Here is a 5,535-nt window from a genome sequence, read left to right as displayed (position 1 = left end):
GTCAGATATTAATATTCCAGACAGAAGTATCCCAACGAGCCTGTTATGCCAATTAAATCAGAATTTTGCTTTGTAGGAAGAATTTAAGCTCCTCCTGTTTGCTCTGTTTTTAGTGTTTGTACACACGGATTTCTGGCCATTAAAGCCTCGTCCACTCCTGTCCTTGTCCTCCCATGAACCAGAAATGGTGAAAATCCATCCTAAAATTGGGAGGGTTTCTTGCCTGGCCTGGGGTTTTCAGAACCAGCTTCTCTAGTGGTTAAAATCCTATTAATTTCCAGCCTGTGCTCCTGGCAAATTTATATTTATTTATCCCTGTGCCAATTTGTGCTCTGGATTAACCAGGGCTTCTCCCTCCATGGTTTTGCTTCTCTGGAAGATTTAGAGCCAGGCTTCCTCCTCTCCTCAGCCTTCCCTCAGCTCTGCCATTGTTCCTGGATTCCCATTCCAGGGCAGAAATCCTCGGGATCAGCACCAAGCCCAGGATGTGCCATCCCCTGGATCCCTCCCTGTGGATGCTGCTCAGGTTTTGGGTCAGCTGCAGATCCTGGGATAATTCCTGCTGGAATCACTCAGTGGGATGTTAACCCCTGCATGGCTGTTTGGGCTGGTTCAGGGCCTGCTGGGAGAAATCCCAGCCTGGGAAGCTGAGGGCAGAGGGTCCTTGGTTTGCCATCTGCAGGAGCTCCAGGATTTGGGATTGTGCTCAGATTGGTGTGACAAGGGACAGTGCCGGATCCTCCCCTGGATAGTGGGAATGGGGAGAGCAGGAGCTCCAGGATTGGGGATTGTGCTGGGATTGGTGTGTCAAGGGGCACTGCTGGATGGATCCCACACTGGACGTGGACTGGGAATGAGGAGAACAGGAGCTCCAGGTGCTGCTGGGCAAGGATCATGCCCAGGAGGCAGAAGAACATCCCTGGACATGGGCTGGGTGACTCCAGGTGACATCCAGCAGGAGAACATCCCTGGATGCACTGAATTCCCAGCACAGGGACACCCTGGCTGGACAGGCCAGGGGAGGGGACAGTGCCAGGTGTGGAGACAGCACCAGTGGCACAAAGCAAGGTGAGATCCTGGGACAGGAGCAGCTCCATGGACTCTGTGGGATCCTCCAGATGGAGCTGAGAGCCAGCAGAGGCATGGAGGGATCGTGTCCTGTGCGTGATAATGTCCCTGGTGGGAGCACAGGGCCCCACTCCCAGCTCCGGACTGGAACATTCCATGGAGCTGCTGCTGGATGTGGCTCATCCTGGACACATCCTGGGCTCCAGGATGCTCAGCTGTCCCCAGACCATGGCTGGAGCCTTGAGTGCTCCTCCCCAATTCCAGGAAGAGGACGGTGCCTCTGCAGCTGCGTGTTCCAGGGAACTGACAGTCCCAGCAATGCTGCCAAGTCTGCTGATGGATGAGCCCCTCTTGGAGCCTGAAAAGATTCCAGGAGAAGGGAGCGGGGCTCTGGTGAGTGGGGATGGCAGGGAAGGGGCAGAATTGGGAATGGGAGCACTGTAAAGGGTCTTCACATCCAAACTGGGTTGGGAAGAGAGTCCAGGAAATGAGAATTTGCCTGAGGCAGGGAGAATATGGAAGGAGTTAAGGCACAGAGTGAGATCCTGAGCCAAGGGGAAGTGAAGTGCCTTAAAAATATTAAATTGAGCAATTTGGGAATGAATCATGGAATTGTAGAATCCCGGAATGGTTTGGGCTGGAGGGACCTTAAGGATCATCCAGCGCCACCCCTGCCATGGCAGGGACACCTCCCACTGTCCCAGGCTGCTCCAAACCCTGTCCAACCTGGCCTTGGGCACTGCCAGGGATCCAGGGGAAGCCACAGCTGCTCTGGAAACGTGTGCCAGGACCTGTCCACCCTCCCAGAGGGGAATCTCTCCCTAAGGAAGGAAGGAAGGAATGAAGGGAATGGATGATTCACAGAGCAGGGGGAGCTCCTGGCCACGGGGTGCCATGAAAATGAGGGACTCAGGAGTTAAAGATCTCCTGTGGGACTGTTTGGCAGTCAGCACTTCCAGCAGAAAGGGGCATTCCAGGGAAAGGGGCATTCCAGGGATCCCTGTGGGGGCTGAACTTTGCTTGGATATCAGGAAGAGCAGGAAAGAACTGGTGAGAGCAGAGAGCCAGAGCTGCTGGCCAGGATTGCCAAATCCAGGGATCATCATCCTCGGTCTCGTGGAGCTCCCACATCTCGTGGTCCTTGGGAACATTTCCTGGCCATTCCCAGCAGAGCCAGGAGCCCTTGGTGAACTGCTGGGCTCTGTCAGAATGATCCCAGGATCCTGATCCCAGTGAGAGGAGTGATGGGTTTGTCTTTACAAACAAGCTGTGGGTCTGCTGGTAGATAAAACCAGCACTGAGAGATAAAAGAAACAATGGGAAGGATTCCACTGATTGATGAATGGAAATACATATATACTTTTTTTTTCCTTTACAAACAAACTGTAGGTTTGCTGATAAATGAAATTGGATATTGAAAGGTGAAAGAAGCAATGGGGGAAAACCATGAATTCTGTAAGAATTAAAAAAATAAGAGGGAGGGTTATACATTAGAGGTGAATCTCAGGTATCAGGAGTTCTGGGGAACTCAAATGTGCCTCTCAAATACCTCAGCCCATGGGGAAAGAGAGAAGGAAATGTGGACGGGAAATTAGGATAAAAAAGGAGGCTGCGTCCTCCAAAAATTTCAGAGATCCCAGGGGAATTCCCCATGGCCTCTCCCTTTATTCCAATAAAGCAAAAAAGGACTCCTCTGTCTCCTTTTTGGACATAAACCTCCGGTGTTTGTGGATTAATTTTCCTGATCCCAGGATCTCAAAGAGGGTGAGGCTGAGAGGGCCCAGCCCAGCCTGGCTGCACATCTCTGAGAATTCTGCTCCACCTGCAGCTTCCCTCCCCTGCCATGGAGGGATGGCCTGGCTGGGTCATTCCCTGCCGAGCCACCCGAACTCCCCAGCTGGGATAATTCCCCCTCAGGATAATTACTGGGTTAATTGCTCTGCTCCGGGGAAATTCCAGCCTTGGAGGAAGCCCTGGGGGCAGGTGTGGAATGCCTGAATTTCCATCCTGTGATTCCTACAGTGATTCCCTGACTCGGGGGTGCCAGGAGGAGACTTGGGGGATGTGGGGAGCCCCTGGGCACCCCCCCCCCCCTCTGCTGAGCCTCAGCCCTCCCAGCCTGGGGACAGGTGGGATGGGAATGGAGCAATCCACCGGGATCAGGAGTGGGAGCAGGAAAAAGGGGTGGAACAGGGAACTGGAGAACAGGGCAGGGCTGGGGGGGTCGGGGTGAGCCCCCAGCTCGGGACCCCTCCCCAGGGAATGCGTGCTACTCACGGAATTCCCATAGATCCCGGGTTTGCTGGATAATTAAAGCAATTTACACCAATGAAAGGGTTGGGGAGGGGGACACCCACGAGTGGCACAGGTTGGGTTGGCATGAGGGGCTGCTCCTGTTCCCGGGGGGGGGGGGGGGGGGGGGTTCCTCAGCTTCAGAGCAATCCTGAACCTCTTCCATTTGCTCCTGTGCTGAGCTCGGGTGTGACACCTTCTCCTCTTCCTCTTGATGGGATCAGGAGCTGTGGGATGAATTTATCTCTTTTGTGTGGTCCCTAATCCCTGAATGTGGGGGGACAAAGGTGTCCCTACCCTCCCTGCAGACCCTGCCCAGGTGTCAGCCCCTTCCTCTCCTGCAAAGAAAATTCCACAGGGATGGTGACAGTCCCGCACCCTGTGGGATTTCCTGGCCCAGGAAATCACACATTTCCTGGTGTGAGAGCAAAGGGATTCTGGGGACAAGGTGGGGTGGCAGCCCCTGGCACGGAGCAAAGTGTTGGTGCCTCTGGTGCCACCTGCTTGTCCCTCCTGCCGTCCTGTGTCCCGAACTGCAGGACAGGGGACAAGGAATCCTCCATCCCTCCGCGCTGGGGACAGCACAGCAGCCCTGAGGGATCCCCCAGGGAAGGAATTTTATCCTTCCAATCCAGCCACCAGCCGTGGGAGCTGCCGGGTCCTGGCAAGGCAGGGGGATTTTCAACCAGGAATGATTTAAGAAATCCAGGAAAACGCCTCTCCAGCCTCTGGGAATGGCTGCGAGCGGTGTGGAAGCAGAGCTCATCTCACATTTAGCCAGGGATGCACATCCCAGCTCGGTCCGCTGCGTTCCTCCCTCTCCCTTGGGATCCATCGGGACTTCTTTGTCCCGAAAATCGCTCGGGTATCTCATCCCGGGTTCTTCCAGCTCCTGCTTCCCTGTTCCAGACCGGTTGTGCAGCGGTGAGTGCTGGCACTATTTATAGCAGCCCTGATCTCCCTGCCTGCTCATTCCAGCGCTATAAACCGAGAGAGGGGAGGTGCCGGCCCTGGAGGACACGGTGGGAAATGGCTGGGAAGGGCAGGAATTCTCCCTGCGGGGTGACACTTTCTCCTCAGGCTCAGCCCAGCCTTCCAGGGAGGAGCAGAGACTCCGGAGAGCCGAGGCAGATCTTGGGATGAAATAAGCGGAGACATCACAGAATTGCAGAATATCCCGAGCTGGATCCCACAGGGATCATCCAGCCCTGCTCAATCCCAGCCTGGGCATCCCTGAGAGCGGTGTCCAAGCCCCGGAGCTCTGGCAGCCCCGAGAACGGGACCATTCCCTGCGGAGCCTGGGCAGTGACATTCCAGGGACGTGCAGGGAAGCCGGAGGGGTCCGGAGCAGGGATGGATGACACCGTGGGACACAGGACAGGGACCGGGCAGTGCCAGCTCTGGGGACAAGGTGAGTGTCCCACAGCCACTCTGCATTTCCCTGGTGTTAAACCAGCTTTTCCTCCCCTTCCCTCACCCAGGTGCTGCCTCCCACCCCTCGGGCGTCGCTTTTCCCAGGATCCAGCCCCAAAATCTGAGGTGTCTGATGGATCTTGGGCTTCCCAAGTTTTCCTGGTTTTGTAAACAACCGGGAGGAAAGAGCTGCCTTGGCAGGAGGGTCAGCTGAGGACAGTGAGGCTGTGCCAGGCTGAGAGGAGGCCAAAAGCAGCTGGGCACATTCATGGAGGAGAAATTCAGCAAGGGCCATTAAACCTGCAAGATTCCATCCTGGCCTTGGGAATTCTCAGAGACACAGGACAGGGATCTCGGTTACACCCTGACACCCCCCAAAGCTCCCGAGCTTGGAAAACAGGGAAATTATTAAAGGAAGTCATTGAAGGCAGTGTGAAATGCTGTACTCTCAGATATTCTGGTGTGTTCCTCTTTCTCCTGCTCAAAGAGCTGGACCAGCAGATTCGCTTCCTCAACGAGGAGGATGCTTCTTTCTGGAGTTATTCCCACAAATTAGGAGCATCTGATGCTCCATCAGTGGTGATAATGAAGTGTTCTCGCATTGAATTGCAAACGGAGCTGTTCCAGGGAACTCCTTGCAGGAATTTCAGGGTGGAAGTGAGCGGCTCTGGCTCATCAGTGATGGGAGATGAAACAGTGAAGGTGTTTGGGGTGTTTGGGGCTCTTTGCTGGAGCTGTTCCCTGGGGCTGTGGGACAGGAGG

The sequence above is a fragment of the Cinclus cinclus genome, chromosome 31 (assembly GCF_963662255.1).
Source record: "Cinclus cinclus chromosome 31, bCinCin1.1, whole genome shotgun sequence".
Lineage (NCBI taxonomy): Eukaryota > Metazoa > Chordata > Aves > Passeriformes > Cinclidae > Cinclus > Cinclus cinclus.
Note: the sequence above shows the minus strand (reverse complement) of the source record.